Below are 22,580 nucleotides of genomic sequence, written 5' to 3' on the forward strand. Positions count from 1 at the left end.
GCTCCTTAGAACACATTATTTCATTGTTTTCTGGTGGCTGAAGAATAGTTTTGTGTTAGTTGAATTGTCTTTCCTTTATATTTGAAAGTCTTTCTCCTGGTAACTTGCAGAATTTTTTTGTTGTTTGGTCTTGTCACTGAAACTGTACATTTTACCACTATATGCCTTGGAGTTTGAGGCATAGATTTTTATTCTGGAGGAAATTTGTGGATTCTTTCCATTGATGATTTGTTTTCTGTGTATACAAGGTTTAGGAAGATATTTTATTTATTGTGTTATGGTGGTCAGTATTTTTTATTTGTGTTCTTCTGGGAGACATATAATCATTAAATTATCTCTGCAAATTGTGCCTTTGAGATCAGTATGTTTGGCCTATATATAGATCATTACTGTTTTTAATATGATGACTTTTTGCTTCTCTTCTTTCAGATCATACTTCACTTCCAATATGTTGTTCTCTCTTTGGAGAGGCATTGCTATGGGTTCAAGTTTTCCCATTCTGCCAATTCCTTCTGCTGTGCAGGTCATAAGTTCTGATCTCACAATTCTCATTTCTCTCTTAAATCATTCATGAATAGCCTGCTGTAGTTCCATTGTTTCTTGGAACTCCACAGGATCCTTTGCCTCATCAGATATTGAATCATTTTCTTTTTCATTAATGTTTATTCAGAGACATTTGAACTTATTTAGAAGTCCTGGAGGTCATATTCCCTTCTATTATTAATACCTTCGCTGTTGATTTATTTGCTTATGCTCAAGGTTTTTAAATGAACTTTTTTCCTTCTGAAATTTTTTATAATCTCGGTCTTTTCTTTTCACAATCCCTTATGGTTTATTTTGTGACTCCTTCCCTTTTCATAGTAGATCCCCAAAGTCTGGACCTCAAATCTATATGTGTCTCCTCCCAAGCTAAGCAAATCACTTTTAATCCAACTCAGCCATTGCCTGAAGTGCTTTCTTAAGGGACATGTTAAAATAAAGATAAATGAAGGCAAACTTGCAAAAGACTTTGGGGAAAAAGCATGCAAGAACCTTGTGGAAGAGACTGTTTGCAAAGGCAGTTGACTGCTGGCCTGGAACCATTTGGGGCTGCATTCTAGAATGAGAGGGAAGGATAAGTGAGAGGACAGAGAGACCCAGAGGAGCCTTTTGCCTTGGGATGCTGTGAGGGAGAGATGGGAGAACTTCCTGTGGCCATTCTAATGGGTAACAGGGGGGGTTGGCTAAGCTCCGGACCTACCTGAGGAGACCCAGTAATCCAGAGGCTCTTTTCCTGGTCCTGACCCTCATCCTGATCCCGTCAGTTAGACCCAGTTCCTGGAGATTTCATCTGCGTGAGACAAGTTGCCTGGCCAGAACCTGTTGCTATACTCTGAGCCAGCTCATGCTTGGCTTAAGCCTGTTGGCTTCTAGCTAAAACTATAATCAGAACTTTGTTCTCATACTTGTGGACCAGCTAGTCAGATTTCAGTTATCCAGAAGGGTTTAGGCAGAGAGAGAGAGAGAGTAAATAGAGTAGCCCAATGGTGTTGGGACCAAGCTGGCCCTTGAAGACCAGTATCCCAGCGGGAGGAGGTAGAACCTGCTAGTTTGGGCAGCTCCTTTTACCCCAGTCCACCACCCATCCTGCCATTTATAAGGTAAATATCATTTATTTGAATAACACCAACCCGCAGGCAGATTTTTGTTAAGCATTTGTAGGCCTGGCGTGGCTGACCCTGCACATGGGCCGGAACCACTGTTTGGGTCAGCACTGATCCACAGAACCTAAACCCACACCAAGTTACCAGTATTAGCCGTTTAACACCATTCTTTTAGCCAGAACTGGTCCCAATTGTATGCCAGCGGGGCATCCTTCTGGATTAGGGGGCCACTGAGGCAACATCCCCCTCATTGGCACTTGCCCTCTGTTTCTTTTTTAGTTTTCTGCATAAGCACCTTTGCAATGTCTTCACTCTAAAAAAAAAAAAAAGCGGTAACACTGGTGTGAGATACACAATATTTAAGAAAATGGCAAGACGGAGCTTCCGCAGAGAGCAGTTCTGGGGGTGGAGAGTTGTGGGAGCTGCAGCTCATGGGGTGAGCAGATGTGAGATGCAGGGGTTGGGGGCGGGGCTTAGGAATTTCTGGACTATACCAAGGAGCCATGGGAGGCAGAGCCCAGAAACCGCATGAACCATTCGCTTACAGGAGATGGAAACATGAGGCCTCTGACAAACAAATTTAGGTTACAACTACTGAACCCCCGCCCCCCCCCCCCCCCTTCGGGTGAGATATTTCTGGTTAGGCTCTCAGGGAGGGGGTTATCAGCCCGAGTACGCGCATCTTTTAAGGGATTTTGCTCATTCATGAATGGGAGGATGAAAAGTCTATAACGTGATGTTGCCCTGTTAAGTATCTTTTCTCTCTGTCAGTTAATAAGCATTTATTAAGCTCTGCTGAGCGTCAGGCCCTAAGGGATACAAGGAGCGCTTGTGATTTGATTAATGACTCCTGTCTGTTTTTCAGTAGAGTCGGGGCCAGCTGTTGACTTGAACTCTGTTACCCTGATATTAAGTCCAGTAACCTGTGGAAATTCCAGAGTAAATCCAATGGACATGGAAAAACAGCTTAAGCCACAGACGTTCTGGTTTTGTAGCAGAAGCACAAACAGGTTATATACAAAATATACAATATATATATGTATATATAATATACAATACAGGTTATATACAAAAGCAAAAATGATCTGTTGTTGAAAGGGAAAAGCGGAATTTCAAGTACTTCAATGATTTCTTAATCAGAGCTGAAATGTTGATCGTGTGCTATAATAGACCTTGTTCACGCCCACAAGAATTTTATAAACCTCAGTGATGACAGGAAGAAATAAGAGGGGAAAAAAGATAAGAGAACAAGTTATATGCCAGGCGCTGTGCTAAGAGCTTTACAAACACCTCATTTAATTCTCACAACAACCCCATAAAGTAGGTGACATCATCATCCCAATTTTGCAGTTGAGATGAAACCAAGGCAGAGAGAGGTGAAGTGACTTGCCTAAGATCACACAGTAAGTGTCTAAGCTAGATTTGTACCTAGGACTCCAGGAAGTTCTGACTACTGTGACACTTAGCCATCCCAACAAAAGATGGCTTCAAACTTCTCTATAGAAGGAGCAATAAACCTGCACTTTTTGTCACATTATTATTATTATTATTATTATTTTTAACCCTTATCTTTTGTCTTGGAATCAATACTGTATATTGGTTCCAAGGCAGAAGAGTGATAAGGGCTAGGCAATGGGGATCAAGTGACTTGCCCAGGGTCACACAGCTGGGAAGTGGCTGAGGTCAGATTTGAACCCAGGATCTCCTGTCTCTAGGCCTTGCTCTCAATTCACTGAGTCATCCATTATTAAACAGTCAAGGAACTTTCCAGGGTTTTTATTCCCTCTTCCTCTAACCCTCAGAAGTAGTTTCCTAGGTAATTGTTCAGGGAATGAAAATATTCTAAGCCCCAATACTCTTTCTAGGAAAGAAAATAATAAATGCTGATACTTTCTTAAACAAGAGACCTTTTGAATGATCATTTTATTATAGATAATAGTGACAAAAAGTGCTTAGCTATTTTAAGGGCACTCAAAGGATATTCATGATTTCCTCTTTCAGTTTCAGTAGACCATGCATTGGATGTGGTCTTTTAATGAACAAAAAGAGGGAAAGTTGTCACCCCTACCCCTAAACCCTGCCTTTTAAAGCACTGCATTCACTTTAAATTCTAAGAAGTAAAGGCTAGACTAATCATCAAGTTCTGGCAATGTGAATTTCAGGTTTTACTTTTCTAAGAGAATAGGATGGATTGTTTTGAGCTTCTCTGGTATTGTATTTACATGTACAAATATGAATAAAATTAATACTACCAGTAAGAATTATAATTTTGTGAAAAACAATTCTGAATTGGTGTATGAATGGTTGAATATTAAAACACATCAGATTTTTTAACTCTAAGGTTAAAAAAAAAAGAAATATTTTCCTAGGGCATATGTGAAAATCAGTTGCATAGAATCTCTACTGAAGATTTTGTTGATTCAGCATTGTAGATTCTAAAATCCTTGCTGCTTTGTGATTTTGATAAGTTCAATAAGCAGTAAGAATTGCATTATGCAAGTTCTTATTAAAGAATATAATCTAGCTAAGGATTTGAATGTAGAGAGAAAACAATCTTTGATGGAAGATTCCATTCCTCTGGGACAAAAACTTACATTTTAATAGTAACAAGAAAAGGTCCTGATCTCTTTAGAATTTGAAAAATAAACAGCATGAGAATGCAGCCAACACTGGCCTCAGAAGATATCCAGAAAGTCAGCCAAGATAAAGTTATGGTCAAGGTCGTTGGACAGAATATTGGCTATCCCTAGATTTCCAAAACCTTTGTGTCAATTATAACTTTTCAAGGTTCAAATTAATGAGGTTACTGAGAATAGAACATAAAAGTCCTTAGAAGAGGTGATTGTTAACATTATTTCCCTTTCTCCTTTTAGAATAACTTTAAAAAATGACAGCATCTTTTTAAAGGTCTTCTTATCTATATATATGTGCTTGACTTGATTTTCTTTCTTTTTAAATTTTTAAATTTTTGAAAATTTTATTTAATTAGATAATTTAAATATTTTTCCATGGTTACAAGACTCGTGTTCTTTCCCTCCCCTCTCCCAACCCCCTATCATATCTGACACGCAATTCCACTGGGTTTTACATGTATCTTTGATCAAGACCCATTTCTATATTATTAATATTTGCTCTAGGGTGATCGTTTAGAATCTACATACCCAATCATATCCCCATTGAACCATGTGATCAAGCAGTTGTTTTTCTTCTGTGTTTCTCCTCCCACAGTTCTTTCACTGGATGTGTAGCTTATCAGGCTACATTTTTATTTTTTTTAACTTTTAAAATATATTTTATTTGATCATTTCCAAGCATTATTCATTTAAAGACATAGATCATTTTCTTTTCCTCCCCCCCACCCCCCATAGCCGACGCGTAAATCCACTGGGCATTACATGTTTTCTTGATTTGAACCCATTGCTATGTTGATAATATTTGCATTAGAGTGTTCATTTAGAGTCTCTCCTCTGTCATGTCCCCTCAACCGCTGTATTCAGGCAGTTGCTTTTCCTCGGTGTTTCCACTCCCATAGTTTATCCTTTGCTTATGAATAGTATTTTTTTCTCCTAGATCCCTGCAAATTGTTCAGGGACGTTACACCGCCACTAATGGAGAAGTCCATTACGTTTGATTGTACCACAGTGTATTAGTCTCTGTGTACAATGTTCTCCTGGTTCTACTCCTCTCTCTCTGCATCACTTCCTGGAGGTTGTTCCAGTCTCCATGGAACTCCTCCACTTTATTATTCCTTTTAGCACAATAGTATTCCATCACCAACATATACCACAGTTTGTTCAGCCATTCCCCAATTGATGGGCATCCCCTCATTTTCCAGTTTTTGGCCACCACAAAGAGTGCAGCTATGAATATTTTTGTACAAGTCTTTGTGTCCATTATCTCTTTGGGGTACAGACCCAGCAGTGCTATGGCTGGATCAAAGGATAGATATTCTTTTGTCGCCCTTTGGGCATAGTTCCAAATTGCCCTCCAGAATAGTTGGATCAGTTCACAACTCCACCAGCAATGAATTAATGTCCCTACTTTGCCACATCCCCTCCAGCATTCATTACTTTCCTTTGCTGTTATGTTAGCCAATCTGCTAGGTGTGAGGTGATACCTCAGAGTTGTTTTTATTTGCATCTCTCTGATTATAAGAGATTTAGAACACTTTTTCATGTGCTTATTAATAGTTTTGATTTCTTTGGCTGAGAACTGCCTATCCATGTCCCTTGCCCATTTATCAATTGGAGAATGGCTTGGTTTTTTGTACAATTGATTTATCTCTTTATAAATATGAGTAATTAAACCTTTGTCAGAGGTTTCTATGAAGATTTTTTCCCAATTTGTTGTTTCCCTTCTGATTTTAGTTACATTGGTTTTGTTTGTACAAAAGCTTTTTAGTTTGATGTAGTCAAAATTATTTATTTTACATTTTGTGATTCTTTCTATGTCTTGCTTGGTTTTAAAGCCTTTCCCCTCCCAAAGGTCTGACATGTATAGTATTCTGTGTTTACCCAATTTACTTATGGTTTCCTTCTTTATGTTTAAGTCACTCACCCATTTTGAATTTATCTTGGTGTAGGGTGTGAGGTGTTGATCTATTCCTAGTCTCTCCCACGCTGTCTTCCAATTTTCCCAGCAGTTTTTATCGAATAGTGGATTTTTGTCCCAAAAGCTGGGATCTTTGGGTTTATTGTATACTGTCTTGCTGAGGTCGCTTTCCCCCAGTCTATTCCACTGATCTTCCTTTCTGTTTCTTAGCCAGTACCAAATTGTTTTGATGACTGATGCTTTGTAATATAGTTTAAGGTCAGGGACTGCAAGGCCCCCATCATATGTGTTTTTTTTTCATTATTTCCCTGGATATCCTTGATCTTTTGTTGTTCCAAATGAATTTTGTTATGTTTTTTTCTAAATCAGTGAAGAAGTATTTTGGTAGTTCAATGGGTATGGCACTAAATAGATAAATAAGTTTGGGTAGGATGGTCATTTTTATTATATTGGCTCGTCCTATCCATGAGCAGTTAATGTTTTTCCAATTGCTCAAGTCTAGTTTTAGTTGTGTGGAGAGTGTGATAGTGTTCTTTCTTATAAGTCCCTTAGAATTGTCCTGGATCATTGCATTGCTGCTAGTAGAGACATCCATCACATTCAATTGTGCCACAGTGTATCAGTCTCTGTGTACAATGTTCTCCTGGTTCTGCTTCTTTCACTCTGCATCACTTCCTGGAGATTGTTCCAGTTCACATGGAATTCCTCCAGTTCATTATTCCTTTTAGCACAATAGTATTCCATCATCAACAAAATCACAACTTGTTCAGCCATTCCCCAATTGAAGGGCATCCTCTCATTTTCCAATTTTTTGCCACCACAAAGAGTGCAGCTATGAATATTCTTGTACAAGTCTTTTTCCTTATTCTTTCTTTGGGGTGCAAACCCAGCAGTGCTCTGACTGGATCAAAGAGCAGACAGTCTTTTAGCGCCCTTTGGGCATAGTTCCAAATTGCCCTCCAGAATGGTTGGATCAATTCACAACTCCACTAGCAATGAATTAATGTCCCTACTTTGCCACATCCCCTCCAGCATTCATTACTTTCCTTTGCTGTCATGTTAGCCAATCTGCTAGGTGTGAGGTTTATTTTTCTTTCTTGATAAATTATTAGGCAACACATTTTGTAAGTTAATTATGGCAAAACCATTTCATGAACACAATAACACATGCAATGAGAAAAACATCTTGATAATAAAAAATCATATCTACTAATTTCAGATAAACTAAGGAAAAGATAAATTTGAATTTGTGATAACTGAATTATAGTCTAGAAATAGGGTTTATTACTTTCTAATACATAGAGAAACTAGACCCAAGTTAAAGAAAAATTCTCAGTTAAAGAATTTAACTATCAGGTATGAATAATCTATAAAGAGTAATCTGTAGTTACTGTACATCTGTGTATATACTTAGGTGCCTCCATAACGGTGTTTTGTATATATAGACATTAGCATAATAGGAAAGCCCTTCCAGTATATTTCTGCAATTGTTTTTAATGTATAATATTAGAAAGTTAATTGGCATATTAGAGGTGAAACAATTTGCCTCCAGTCTGTGTCAAAGGCAGGGCTTAAATTCATATCTCTCTGACTCCAAGATCAACTGTCTATCTACTATGCCATGCTGACTCTTACATTTTTATATTGACTATTTACTTTACACATTCTGTCTATATCTACAATGAAAAGGTGAATTTCAGGTCTGACCTGACCAAATAATTGCAGATTCGAGGTTCAAATCTGGGAGCTTTGAATAAAGGAGTAGTAGTAGTAGTAGTAGTAGTAATAACTAACATTTATGTAGCACTTTAAGGTTTGCAAAGTACTTTACAGATATTAGTTTTTATCTTCTGGGGGGTTTACATGATCAGTCTTGCTGTTCAATTATGGTACCAGTTCTTTATTTATTCTGTGTTTTGCAATGAGGAATCAGCATCAGTCACAATTATTTCCTTTTAAGACACAAAAATGTATACCTGAATGTGAGTTCACTTTTCTTGAATATCATGAAAATCATGAGTATCTCTTCCCTTTCTTTCCTCTTTAAAACAGTTGCTTATCTAGCAGACCATCACTTACCTGAGAAGCAGAGATGCTTGTTTTGACTTCTGTTATTTCCTGGGTGAGATACAGTTTAAGAAAGAATTGAAGAAAAGAAGAAACTCACATTCAGGTATATTTTTTTGTGTACCTGTTTAACCCTGAGCAAGTCTTCACTTTTCTTGAATTCAAAGCCAGGTCTTTGATTCCAACACCACCAGCACAGGTTCCTCTAAACCATCCTCCATGAAAACTTCTGTTGCTTTGTTATTGTCATCATTAATGATATGCAAGAAGAAAAAATAAGACCCCACCTTTGAAACTGCTGAATAGAGTCATAGCATTGAAGCAGATTTTGCCAGGACCCAGGCTGTTAACTCATTATAAATGATGCATTTTTGGAAGCTGAAAAAAAAAAATTCAGCCTGTAGGAGAATATTTCAGGAACTGTTTCAGTCCTCTAAAATGCCTTTGTGAGCCTGACAGTTTTTTTTCTTCCCAAGAAACCTTTACCTTTCATTTTAGAATCAATACCGTGTATTGGTTCCAAGGCTGAAGAGCAGTAAAAGATAGGAAATGGGGGTTAAGTGATTAGGAAGTATCTGAGGCTAGATTTGAATCCAGGACCTTATACCTCTAAGTCTGGCTCTTAATGCAGTGAGATACCCAGTTGCCCCCATGGAAGTGTTTTAATGCAGCTTCCTAAAACATTTAATTTGCAACTGGCTGAGAAGGTTCCTTCTTATTATGATAATGTGTGTGTGTGTGTGTGTGTGTGTGTGTGTGTGTGTGTGTGTGTGTGTGTGTGTGTGTGTATGCCTGTGCTGACCTAGTCAAGAGGGAAGGCTGACTAAGAGTGGAGGGTTTTGACTTTTTCCCCCTGTCATGGATCCAAAACAATGTCAAGTAGATTTTGACTCCGTTGAAACTTAAAATTCAATTAAAAGACTTTTCACCACCACATAGTTTACCAACAAGAAACAGTCAGACACGTGCAAGTACAACTGACTATTACACATGCCCAGAAGCAGGCTCCCAAAGATGAGGCAGGCAGATCCACCACCAGGCTATTTTTTTCAGTGGTCAAGGTGTAAAGGACAGCTAAGTGGAGCAATCGATAAATGTCAGGCCTATAGTCAGGAAGACTCTTTTTCCTGGATTCAAATTTGGCCCCAGAAACTGAGTACCTGCGTGATTCTGGGCAAGTCACTTACCCCTATTTGCCTCAGTTTCCTCATCTGTAAAAAGCTGGAGAAGAAAATGGCAAACCACTCCAGTATCTTTGCCAAGAAAACCCCAGATGGGGTCATGAAGAGTCAGACACAACTGTAATGACTGAGCAACAACAGAATAATGAGGACTGGTGGTGGCAATGTCAGAGAAAGAGGCATATTGGGGAGATTTTACAGAGATGAAATGGATAGGTCTTGGCAATAATTGGGACATGGGGAGTGAGAGATAGTGAGGAGGTGAGAATGACTCGTAGGCTGTGAGCCAGGGGTTGGTGAGGACAGGGTTGCCCTTTATAGTAATGGAGAAAGGGCTTAGGGGCAAAGATGATGAATTCTATTTTGTCCATGTTTAGTTTAAGACGTCCACTATATATCCAGTGTGAGATGTCTGAAAGGGAGTTAGAAATGTAAAAGGTCAGCAGAGAGATCAGGGCAGGATGGGTAGAATTGAGGATTATCAGCATAGAGATGACAATTAAATTGATGCAAGGTGATGAGATCACCAAGAGAAGGAGGATAGGGGGAGAAGAGAAGAAGGTCTAGGACAGAACTTTGAGAGACACTTACAATTATAGAGTGTGAGGATCTAGAAAAGGAGACTAAGAAGGAGCAGTCAAATAGATGGGAAGAGAACCACGAGAGTAATGCCTTGAAAACTTAGGAAAAAAAGAGAGTATCAAAGAGGAGAGGGTGATCAATGGTGTCAAAGTCTATAAAAAGGGCAAACAGAATTGAGAAAAGGCTACTGGATTTGATAACTATGAGATCATGAGTAACTTGATAAGGTCAGAAGAAGACTGTAAGGAGTTAAGAGGTGAGAAGAGAGAAAATGAAATAAAGAAGATTAATAAAATTGAAAGCAATAAGCATTGAACTAATAAAAGTTAGGACCTGATTTTTATAAGAAAGAGAGAAACCAAACAATAAAATAGATCAATTAGATACTTTGAATTTTTAAAAAAGGAAAACCAAATCACTATTATCCAAAATTAAAAAGGAGAATTTTCAAAAAATGGAAGAATAAAGAAAATAAAGAAAAAGAAAAACTATTTTGCCCAACTATATGCCAACATTGTTATACTGACTAATGAAATGGATGAAGTTTTAGAAAAATATAAAGTACTCATATTAATAGAACTAGATATAGAGAATGTAAACAATTTCATCTAAGAATAAGAAATTAAGCAAATCGTGTATAAACACCCAGAGGGAACAGAGATGGGGTGAAATGAATCCTGAAACCAGATTGATTTACAAGTAAATTATATAAAATATTCAAAGAATAGTCAATTTTGACATTACATAAATTATTTTCAAATTCCTTCTATGATGTATCAAAACCAGGGAGAGTCAAAACAGAGACAAAATTATAGTGCTGTATCTCTAATGAACACTGATGCAAAATTTTTAAATAAAACATTAGTAGACAGGCTACTGCAACATATCACAGACTATACATTATGACCAGGTTGGATTTATGCTAGGAATACAAGATTGGTTTAGAATTAGGAAAACCATAAACATAAATGATCATATTTTTGCAAGCACAACAAAAATCATTGATTTCATTAGTAGACACAGAAAAAACTTTTTATAAGATACGACACTCATTTCTGTAAAAAAAAAACAAAACACCAACAACTAGAAAATATAGGAATAAATAAAAAATGTGGTGAATAGTACATACCCAAAATGAAGAGCTAAGATTATCTATAGAGAGGATAATATGATCAAGTATAATACAAGGAGGTCCATTGTCACCACTACTTTTTAATATAGTGCTAGAAATGCTAGCTACAGAAATAAGACAAGAAAAAAAGAAATTGAGGGAATGAAGACAGGCAAAGAAGAAGCAAAATGATCACTTTTTGCAGACAATATAATTGTGTACTTAGAAAACTCTAGAGAGTTAATTAAACTTTATTGAAACAATAACTTCAGCAAACTTGCAGTCTATAAAATAAATCCACATGAATTTTCTGTATATTACCAGCAGAATTCAGGAAGAAGAAATAAAAAAATTCTATTTAAAACAACTACAGAATGTATAAAAATTTTATAAATACAACTACAAAACATTATACAAATAAAAATGATTGGAGGAATCTATTGCTTAGGAGTAGGCCTATATAACAAAAATGCCATATTACTTAATTAATTAACTAAACTTAAAAATATATAACTTAATTAATAACTAATTTAATTATTTACTCAGTTCCATAGCAATCAGATGAATAAGGATTAATTCATAGAATTAGGAAAAATAATAATTAAATTTATATGAAGGAACAAAAGGTCAAGAATCTCAAGGGAAATAATTAAAAAAGTAGGAAAGAAGGGACTCTAGCAGTACCAGACTTTTATTTATTTATCTATCTATCTATCTATCTATCTATCTATCTATCTATCTATCTATCTATCTATCTATTTATTTAAACCCTTACCTTCCGTCTTGGAGTCAATACTGTATATTGGCTCCAAGGCAGAAGAGTGGTAAGGGCTAGGCAGTGGGGGTCAAGTGACTTGCCCAGGGTCACACAGCTGGGAAGTGTCTGAGGACAGATTTGAACCCAGGACCTCCTGTCTCTAGGCCTGGCTCTCAATCCACTGAGCTACCCAGCTGCCCCCCTGACTTCTAAATTATACTATAAAACAGTAATCATCAAAACAGTTTGGCAGTGGTTAAAAAATAAAGAGTGAAATCAGTAGAACAGATTAGGTATACAACACATTGAAGCACATCAGCCTAATAACTTAGTGTTCAAGAAACCTAAATATCTGGATACTGTTATGAGAAATTATTTGAGAAACACTACTGGAAAGTCTTGACAACATTGGCAAAAATTAGACTTAGATTAAGAGCTCACCAAGATGAGCTCCAAATGAATAAAAGCTAAACATAAATGGTCACAGTATAAACAAATGAAAGGAGTGAGGAAGAAATTATCTTTTGGATTTATGGATAGGAAAATGGTTTCTGACCAAATAAATGATGATGATCACAAAAAATAAAATGAACAATTTTTATTATTTAAACTTTTTTACATAAACAAAACCAATGCAGTTCAGATTATAAAGGAAACCAATAACTGGGGAAATTTTTGCAGTTAAATTTTTCTGATGAAAGTCTCATTTTTAATATATAAGGAGGAGCTGATTCAAATTTATATGAATAACAACCTTTCTTCAATCGACAAAAAAGTCAGGGATATGAATAGGCAGTTCTCAAGGGAAGAATTCTAAACTATCTATTGCTATGTGGAATTTTTTTCCCTCCAAATCACTAAAATTAGGGAAATGTAAATTAAAACAATTTTGAGATTCTATCTCACACCCATAAGGTAAAGAAGACAAGAGAAGAAAATGAAAACTATTGGTGGGGCTATGGAAAAACAGACACACTAATATTTAGTTGGTGAACTGTGAATTAACACAGCCAGTCTGGAAAGCAACTATGACCAAAAAGTTACATTGTACTTGCTCAGTGTGATACCACTACTGGGCATATACCCCAAAGAGATCAAATACAGGGGGAAAAGGGCCCATATATACAAAAATACTTATACTAGCTCTTTTTTAGTGGCAAAGAATTGGAAACTAAAAGGTTACCTATCCATTGCGGAAGGGAACTGATGAAAAAATATGGTTTCAGAAAGTCCTGGAAAGACTTATATGAACTCATTGAGAGTCATGCAGAAACCCAAAGAACAATTTATACTATAGCAACGTTGTTAAAATGGACAGTTTTGAAGCCTTCAGAACTCTGACCAGTGCAGTGGCAAACTGATTCCAGGGAACTGATGGTGAAGAGTGTTTCTGGCTTCCTGACAAAGAGGTGATTTACTATAAATGCAGAATGAATCAAGTCAAGAAGCCCATATGTTAGGTGATGTGTTAACATACATTCTTGGATGTGGCCAATACAGACATTTTTCTCTTTTGACTATGTGTATTTGCTACGAGCATTTATTTTTCTTCTCTCCTTAAGGTGTTAGATTTAAAATAGTTTTGAGCGTTAAATAGTTGTAGATAAGAGAGTGGGAGCCATAAACTGTGATAATTAAAATGTTTGGGAGCAAGGGAAATATATAACAATTATGACCGCTGAAATATGTTTTCTACTGTGTCTTGGTTTTATATAAATATAAGATGGTCGCCAGGGAATATATTCCCAATTTATGAATATGCCCAAGCCAACTGGGTTTTATAGAGAAATTTAATTTATAATGCACTGATTAATCAATAGAAAAAGAGAGAAAGTAAGAAAGGAATAAGAATGAAGGGCCTTAAACCAATAAGGCCTAGACCTCAGTCCTAAGAGATAAATCAGTCAGTTGGTTATGGCTTCTCATGCCAACCTCAGGCTCCACCTTCAAGAGAGCCTCCTTTCAAGAAATGTTTCCAGAGAATTCTCCTCCTGACTCCTCCTGAGTTCTTCTTCCACAGCCTCCTTCAAGACCTCTCTAGCAGCTCTCCCTCCAGGACCTCTCTCCTCTCAGACCTCCTTCAGAGCATCAACCTCCTCACTATCTTTAAGCCAACCATCTAAGTTCCCTCCCCTCAGTTCTCACATCTACCAATCACTGTCGATGTCTCCCCTGTGCCAATGGTGGCTCTAGCTTAAACCAGGACCACCCAGAGGTCTGCCCCCTTTGCACATGTCTGTTGAAGGTCATATTCTCAAATAATTAAATCTTGATCTTTGCTGCAGCCCTTCCTAAATCCTGTTACTCTGAGTAGGGTGGAGATTGTAGTTTCCAAGACCTGGTTCTGTCATTCCAAGTATCTCTATTGTATCAATTCTAAAATCAATCATGACTCAAAGAACTTCCTGTTCTATGCTTAAGCATAGGTCAAAGCCCTTTCCATTGTTTAGCAAAAGGTTTCTGTCCTAAAGTAGTCTTAAGTAGTGAGGAGAAGGATCCTCCCATGCCAAGGAGTTTCATATTCCAATAGAGTTCTTACTATCAGTAGGAAATTTTTTCAAGTATGAAATTTCCCAATGGTGAAATTTCCAACATTCATAAGTCTAAGAAATTTTAAGGTTTACAAAGGGAAGGAGAGAAAAGAATTGATAACTAAACCTTTTAAATTACAAAAATTAATTGATGTAGCTGGTTAGTTGATATTGAGAGATCACTTTGGATTAGAGCTCATGAGTGAAAATATTAGAATCCACAGCCTCTCAGGATTACTTCTAGAGCTCTGAGGTGAAAAACAGTCAATTGCCCTATGGGGACCTGATTACCAGCATAAGTAGATTTTGAGAGAGGCTAGATGGGCTGCTATAGCAATGTTATTCCTTCTCTCCCTCCCTCCTCCTCTCCCTCTCTTTTTCTCTTTCTCTCTTTTTGTTGGACTTGGAATGCAGATCAAAGTATGCAACTTTTCGCTTAAGTTTATTTTGGATTTTGGTTTTATATGATTATTCTCTTACAAAAATGAACAATATAGAAATGTTTTGCATGATAATATATGTATGTCCCAGGTCAAATTGCTTACTAGCTCTGGGAAGGATGAAGGAAGGGAGACAATTTGGCTCATATAACTTTAGGAAACTTATGTGGAAGTTTATTATTACATATAATAGATAAAAATAAATATATCTAAAAAAAAAGAAACTTCAGAAAGTAATTTAAAAACACCCCTAGTTCTAATTCTTCTTCAGGCACTAACTGGCCACATAACCCTAGTGATAGCATCTTTGTGACTCAGTTTCCTCATCTGAAAATGGAGATAATAATAGTACTTGCCTCCTAGAGATGTGAGGATCAAATGAATTAACACATATAAAGCATTTTGAAAATCTTAACTACATCAATGCTAGCTATTTTATTTTTTCCTTTACAATGTTGTCATTGTATAAATAGTTCTCCTGGTTCTGCTCATTTCACTTTCCATCGGTTCATACAAATATTGGAGATTTCTAGAGATAATATCAATTTGAGATAATATCAAAGTATAGCTGTTGTAGAGTTGTCCTTTTAAAACAATTATCTGGATAATTATATCAATTTTTCTGTTTCTCTTTGTGGGTATACACACAAAGTTGACCTTGCTGTATCAGACTTTTCCCCTAGTAAAAGTGACCTCAAAGAGCCCTAGGTAAACATAAGAAGAATGTTAGTCTTATAAACTGGAAGACGAATTCCATTTTCACCATAGAAGCTGAAATGCTATAGTCACCCACACCACAAAAAGGTGGTAATCTCTCAATTAGTGGAAAGGAACTCATCCAAAAAATGAGATTGCCCTTATAAGTGATTGGTGATGTTAAGATGCCAACATGGATGTTGTAAAGATTAAATTTAGTCTCAAGTAATAAAATATTATATTTTAAAAGGTTTAGGATTATTAGAAAATCAAGGAATAAAGAAAATACACCATGTGCCCATGGCTGATTAGCCAATTCAGAATGCCTGGGTTTAGCTTACTTACTACACCATTGCAATGGCTGAGAGGGCGAAGTAGGCGTTGCTGCCAGTTAAATACTCCTTGTGATCTCACCCAGGTGAAGAGTCAGGTGAGATTATAGGGAATTCTGGGAAGTACCAAGGACTTCTGGGGATTGAAGTCTAGGGTTCAAATCTCCATTTTACAACGTTTTGCTAATTTAAGAGTAAAAATTGAGTTCTACTTGAGAATATTGATTCTCATGGTACAACTTGAGAAGTTATCTGTTCAGCTGTTAAGGGGTCTTTGTCCTAATTCACACCAGCCTACAGGTCAGCAACAAACACCAAAGATCCCACTGGGAGATGCCATTGCTGTGCCAGCCAACTCTCCTAGGGCATGTGATGGAAACTGGAGAGTGGCATGAAAAAGAAACAGAACCTGTTTAGAATTCCTTGAAGAAATATCTTGCCATCTAAAGTAGAGCTAATTACAACTGTTTTCCTTCCAGGGGGTAGTTGGTTCTGAATTTCTGGTATTTTTTTTTCTTTTGTAAAGTGATACTTCCAGTTTGGCAACCCTCTAATTGTGGTGATTGCTAAAGATCATCACACATGTTATTGCAGAGAACTCAGTGCTCTACAGAGTCTCCTAGTCACAACAGGAGAGTTTTCCTTGTCCGCCATGAATGTTGAAGTCAGCCAACACCTCAGGACAGGCACTAAGTAGGAGGCAGGACTTGAGAGACTTGCTATGGAAGAGTCTGTTTTAGAGGGGAGATGAAATCACAATTACTTGGTTAATGCGAATCTTTTCCCTCTATTGTTATCACTTTTTCTTCAGCTCTGCTCTAGTTCTTTCAAGGATTTCTCTGCCTATGCAATCTGCTTGTAGTCTTAGCTCTACAACCACCTCTCCCAGAAGTCCATTCTTGATCCACCAGGTTTCCCCCCAAAACAATTAGTTGATGTTGATCATCTGAAAGGTTACTTGGTGAAATGGATAGTGAGCTAGTCTGGGAGCTCATATTTGAACTCAGATCTGCTAACTCCAGGCCTAGCACTCTATATAACTCTATTACTAGTTGCCTTTAAGCTTTAAACTACACTAGGAGTTTTGGGATACCATGAATACACATGTGTGTTCATATGTGTATGTGTACTGATGGATACTCAAGTCAATGGTCTTCTCATATACTGTATGTGTTTATCTAAGCAATTTTCATTCTTTAACCATTAAAATTTTTTCCCATGTGGATTGTTATTTACAGTTATTTCCAATTCTTTGTGACTCCTTTTGGGGTTTTCCTGGCAAAGATATTGGAAGGATCTGGCATTTCCTTCTCCAGGTCATCTTTTACAGCTGAGGAAATTAAGGTAAGTAAGGTTAAATGATTTGCCTAGGCTGACATGGTTATTAAGTGTCTGAGGATAGATTTGAACTCTGATCTTCCTGACTCCAGATTCAGCATTTTATTCACTGAGCTACCTAGCTACCCTTTGTGGACCGACAAGTCTCTTTTTGAGGGATGATGCATTTCTTCTAGATTAGATTAAGTGATGATCATGAGATTGTGTTTCTAAAGTATAAGGGACCACACAAGCCATCTAGTCCAACCCTATTGTTTTACAGATGACGAAACTGAGGTACCATGAGATTAATCCATTTACCCACGGTCCCATAAATTTTAAGTATCAGGATCTCACGGGGTCCTGGGACCTTCTAAGTGTCAAGGTTTGACACAGTCCTCCTGCCCAAAGAAAGCAATGTCTGGAGAAAGTGACCACCTACAGGGAATTCCTCTTGTTTGGACTGGACTTTGTGTAGAACGTGCCCCAAGATAATGGGGAGAACTTTGTGGGAGCATGTCCTCCTACTCTATGTCATATTAATGTTGAAAATTAGGCAATCACTGACCAAGTTGATTACTGTTTTATGAGGCAGTTGCACTTGTAATTTGATGTCATTTTCTCTCTCTCTTTTTTTTTCCCCCGGTAATAAAACAAACCTGAACTCTATGCCTATTCTTCTTTTGTGGTCATCTCTCTCCACTTCTCAAGGAGATCAACTCTTTACTGGTTGAGATGGTTTCTGGACTCTTTTGGCTTCCTAGTTAGAGTACCTATTTTACATTGTTTAAATTTCTTTAAGCAATGGCAATCATGCGAGTCAGTCTTTACTTTTACTATACATATCTCATTTGGGGGGTCAATAGCTTGTCGGAATGGTATGGATCCTTTGTTAATTGTGTATAGTGCCTTCTTGTCTTTAGCTTTCTAATTTGGGATGGATTTTGACCTTTCCTTGAAGCGGTACATGATTTGACTGCACATACACACAGAAATAGCTCCTAGAACGCTAAGCAGTTGTTTCTAAAGAGAGAGACTGAATTTTATTTGTTGATGCTGTTTGATGCCCATGTCCAGTCCCTCCTCATCCTCTTTTTGAAGAAAGTTCATGAAATAGTGGCATAAGGCTTTTTTTTTTAACTCTTTGGCTTCTTTAATTTCTTAATTTAAAACCATAATTTTCAACTTCCCCCTCAAGGATTCCCTGTGCCCACCTTTGCATCAAAGTCTCTGAATATAAAAGTAAACGATGACTTATAGGATTTTGTCAGATTCTTCATAGATTCCATGGCAAACACTGGCATTTAAATTGCAATCATTATCATGATTATCTATTTACTTAAGGAAAGCAATACAAAATGACCAAAAGGTCCACAAAGATGTGTTTGGAGCACATAATAAAACCACCACTCTTATTTGCTGCTTTGAGGAGATCCTGTGAGTCATTCTCCATCTATCTGAAACTTCTTTACATCTTTTGATCTTCTGTATCCCTAAAATGTTAATATAAACATAGTTCATTTCCTTTAGTAATGTATCCACTCGATCACTGGTCAACAATTTCATATTCAGAGTCAACAAATTAATATTTGTAGATAGTCCCGAAGCTGTGTAATCCTTAGTGCTCTCTACTAACTTTTCTGTGATTCCATCTCTGCCACTACCAAAGTGAAAGAGATCTGTAAAACACTCAGGGGCATTTTATGTCTTTTATCTGTTTCATGGGTCATTATGATCAAAGGATTTATCACCTAATGGCTAATCTCTTGTTGACAAGCCTTTCTGTATTTAGCTAGGTTGTTCCTTGAACAATAACAACAATAACAATAACAACAACAAAAAAACCAACAACCCAGTCTATTCTCAGAACCCCAGTTAAAGCATTTTAATGGAACCTGACAGAGCTTTTATTTCACTGGCATTAGCCCTTGGGAGTCCAGGGACACTTCCATCATACTCTAAATGCATCAAAGGCATAATTGGATGGAACAAGATGAAATTTCATAAATTTTAAAAGAGGAATATCAATAAAAATAAAATCTTTCACTTGGGTTAAAAATTTGCTGGACAAATATAGTTCAGGGGGAGACACGGCTAAAAAGCAGATTATGTCAAAAATATCTAGGGGTGCTAGTGGACTGCAAGTTCAATATGAATTAGGGATGTTGTGTTAACCAAGAAAACTAATGTGATCCTACATTAATACCTAAAAATATCTGTGATATCATCAGTGCAAGCATTCCTTAGACGCATGCCGTTCATAAACCCTTACTAGATAATTTCATTAGCTATGCTCTCCCTGCCAAAAAAGATAGCCTGGTGCCTGACCAGCTATTTATCAGAAGCAGTGTGGTTTGACAGAAAGAATGCTATATTTGGAGTCAGAGGGCCTGGGTTCAATTTCTAGTTCTGCCACCCAATTCCTGTGTGACTTTGGAGGAATCACTTCACCTCTGTGCACCTCAGTTTTCTCATTGTACATTTGTACAATGTACGATGTACAATTGTGCAAAACACATTTCTATTGTAAAATAAAGGGTGGTGGTGGTAGGCTAGATGGGTCTACAAAGTCTCCATTTTTAAGTCCATGAGCCTACTTAGCTAAGCTCATGACTTGTCCAAGGTCACACATATAATAAGTGTCTGAGGGCAGATTTGAACTCAGGAAGATTGGTCTTTATAATTCCTGGACCTGAACTCTATCTTCTATATCACCTAGCTGCTCAGGATAGGAGACAAGCTGCTTATGGAGGTAAAAGCAGAGAAGGAGGAAGGAAAAAGCAAGACAAAGGAACAAAGAGGAAGAGAAGTGAGAGAGACAACAAAGACAATGAAGTTCATGAGGAAAGAAAGAGGTATATATGGTGGGGAAGCTTAGAGTGCCGTAAAGTTGCCTGTATGGGCTCTAGTTATGCTATAGAACCTAAAGTAAATAAAGCTTCTGGCCTCTAGAAGCCAATATCACAAATAAGCAAGCATTCATTTATAATATATGGCCCCTAGTTCCTCACTCCCAGTGACCAGTGCTCTATAGAATCAATTTATCTTGCACCCTGATAGTTGAAAATTGACAGAATTTTGCCAGACTTCCAAAGAACATGACGACCTTCATAATTTGGTTTTCTGTTTCTCTATGCATCACTAGATAATGTAGTACCAGGTTGCAGAGTTTAGTGACAGCTTACATCATTCTGTTGCCAAGGAAAATATTGAACTAGAATCTATGGAAGCCAAAAATTAGACACAAAGTAGATGCTTGTGAACTGGAGAATGGCTGAAGAAATGATGGCAGATGAATGTAATGAAATACTGTAGAAACGACAAACATGAAGAACTCTTTGAAACATGGAAAGACTAGTATGAACTAGTTACAGTAAAGAAAGCAGAACCAAGAAAACAGTATACACAATTATTATGATATAAATAAAAACAATAAAAGGCAGTTGAACCCCAATTAATTGTAATTAATGCAAAATCTTGGTTCCGGAGAACAGAGAAGAAACCAATACACATCCTTCCTCTTAGCAGAGGAGTAGGAGACCATGACTATAGAATGTTGCATTTGCTGTCATATATAACCAGGTATTCGGATCAGGTTCCTTTTTGGCAGGGAAAAGATGAAATCTGGCTGTGCGGCTTCTGGAAATGTTATTTCTAAAGATGATCTAAGTTTGGATGGGAAGGATTGTGAGTATTTAGGAAGGAAAGTCTAAGTGTGGAAAAGCTTAGATAAAAAAACAAAACAAAACATTTTTTTTCATGCCAGAAAAAGAGCCAGTGCAATAGCAGCAGCACAGTGGAAAATTAGTGGAGAATGGGGAAGGGGAGGGAGAGAACGATGCTCCATCAGGTTTAGTAGAGGTCTGGTGGTGTGAAAATGAAGCTGCTAAGGCAACCTGCACTTTCTCCCAGCTAGTTATTTCCATCTCTTCAAACTCTATAAGAAGATAAGAAGGGATGGATTTCAAATGAGATCTGATGAAAGTTTTTGTTGTTCTTTATGACCCTAATTATTATTCTTTATGACCCTAATTTTGGGTTTTCCTGGAAGAGATATTAGAGTGGTTTGCCATTTCCTTCTCCAGCTCATTTTACAGATGAGGAAAGTGAGGCAAACAGGGTGAATTGATTTGCCCAGGGACACACAACTAGTAAGAATCTGAGGTCAGATTTGAACTCAGGAAGATGAGTCTTCCTGACTTCAGGTCTGGGTGCTAGCTGTCTGTGGAAAGCTGGTAAAGTGCTTTAACTTTTTTTTTTTTAATTCCCTCTTTCTGTCGTAGTAACAACTCTAAAACAAAAGGGCAAGGGCTAGGCAAATGAAGTTAAGTGAATTTCCCAGGGTCACTCAGCTAGGAAGTGTCTGAGGTCAGATTTGAATCCAGGCCTTCCCATCAGGCCTGGATCTCTATCCACTATATTACCTAGCTGCCCCCAAAGACCTCTTGTCTTTCCTCCTCTACCTGAAATTGGCAGATATTTACTTCAAGATTTTTAAGCTTTTAAAGGTCATAATTTCTCAATAACTTAAAAGCTGTATTTACTATTGATATAAAATTATGACTAGTCATAACTTCTTTGTGGTTTACAGCTTATAAACAGGGAGGCTACAATGAAGAGAACCAGCAAATGACTTAACAGTATTGATAGGGGTGGGTATAGAGGAGAGCTTACCTTTCTACCTTGCTACCTCTATCGCCATCCAAGGTGGAATTTGGGTTAGAGAAGGGTATTGTATTATAGGAACTGAGACTTTTAAGTAGAGGTAACTGACAGTGCAGATACCATCTTTCTGAGGTTATCAGCTTGTTTTGGGGGGAGGTTTATTTATGTTCTTTAGTTTAGATATCCCAAACCCTTTCCACCTTTCCCTTAGTTATTAAACCAAACTTTCCTGTTATTATAGTGTCTGTGTTTATTAGCTCAGGGTCTGGCTCTGCCTGCCCTGGGCTGGTATCCCCATCCCAAACCAGATTACTGGCCCCCCAAAACCACCCTTGAACCTACATAGTTATATAAGTGTCAAATTAGTTATTTCAGTAAGCATTTTCAGGTATCAAGCAGTCAAATGTTTTTTCTCTGGAGAAATAGACTTAGACAAGTTTATTTCTCCCTTCCTTCCTTCCTTCCTTCCTTCCTTCCTTCCTTCCTTCCTTCCTTCCTTCCTTCCTTCCTTCCTTCCTTCCTTCCTTCCTTCCTTCCTTCTTTCTTTCTTTCTTTCTTTCTTTCTTTCTTTCTTTCTTTCTTTCTTTCTTTCTTTCTTTCTTTCTTTCTTTCTTTCTTTCTTTCTTTCTTTCTTTCTTTCTTTCTTTCTTTCTTTCTTTCTTTCTTTCTTTCTTTCTTTCTTTCTTTCTTTCTTTCTTTCTTTCTTT

General features: G+C 37.3%; 1 long non-coding RNA gene across 1 annotated transcript; it reads left to right on the forward strand.

The window, feature by feature from the left end:
- The first annotated feature begins 374 nt into the window (after positions 1-374).
- LOC103098771 (uncharacterized) lies at positions 375-22,580 on the forward strand. The gene is made up of 6 exons (XR_008912326.1): positions 375-1,640; positions 2,509-2,653; positions 8,247-8,367; positions 17,130-17,235; positions 19,928-20,063; positions 20,354-22,580. It is a non-coding gene; the product is annotated as an uncharacterized LOC103098771 (long non-coding RNA).

This window comes from Monodelphis domestica, chromosome 5, assembly GCF_027887165.1.
Source record: "Monodelphis domestica isolate mMonDom1 chromosome 5, mMonDom1.pri, whole genome shotgun sequence".
Taxonomy (NCBI): Eukaryota; Metazoa; Chordata; class Mammalia; order Didelphimorphia; family Didelphidae; genus Monodelphis; species Monodelphis domestica.